The following is a 979-nucleotide window of genomic DNA, read 5'->3' on the forward strand; positions in this document are numbered from 1 at the left end:
GTGTTAATTCCCATGCCGCATGACTGCTTTGACCAAAAACCCTCCAATTACTCAGTCAGAACAATACCGCAGCGATCCTGGTCCCATATGGCAAATAAACGATGACGTTCGCGCCATTTCCTAGAACCGCTTACGTGAAATTGTCGCCAAGTGACTGGAAAAGTGAATTTTCTCACGATGGTTACATTTTACTTCTGTTTAGGAGAGAGGCGATGTCTAGTTTGCAAAATGCAGGAAGTGGTATCCTATGCTAGCGACCATTAGTGTGGATTAAGCGTATAAGCCATTCACCTTGAAAATTGATCACAGCTTTATGGGTGTTTTGTTTTCTTCCTGGTTCTTGAAGTCGGTGGTTAAAATTTGTGTTCGCTAAATACATAATTCCTCTTATTATTCGATACCATTCACTTATTCTTGAAATTTTATTAAAAGCTAATAATTATTTTTAAAGTATTCTAATACGCCTCAAAATGTATGTAAATATAAAAAAGTACTATTTGAAAAATGTAGAGAATAGAAACCATTTTTATGATAATTTTCGGAATTTATTATTGCTTGCTTTAAAATAAATTTTTAACAAAAAATTGTTTTACCCGAAATTAAAACTAATTCTCACTTTAGTACTCTTTAGCCCTTTATTCCACATTTATAGATCACCCGCATACTTCCGTAGAAGTCAATAAAATACGTTTTATGAGCATCTTATGAGGATATAATTGTTCACGCAGTGTTCATGATATCTGAAGCAAAGCTAACGATTATTGCACAGCCAGGAAAACACAGCGAATAGATCCAGATAACATTTAACCATCATTTTGTTTCCAACAGTAGAGAAGAAAGAAGTTCTGTTTTCAACCAACGTTAGAGTTAGAACCTCTTACTATTTAAATAGAGTGTATCCTAAAATGTATTTTGAATGAACGATGCTTAAGCAATTAATAAACTGAATATATTTGCAATTGAAAAATTTATATTTAAA

Source organism: Argiope bruennichi, chromosome 8 (genome assembly GCF_947563725.1).
Source record: "Argiope bruennichi chromosome 8, qqArgBrue1.1, whole genome shotgun sequence".
In the NCBI taxonomy this organism is placed as follows: Eukaryota; Metazoa; Arthropoda; class Arachnida; order Araneae; family Araneidae; genus Argiope; species Argiope bruennichi.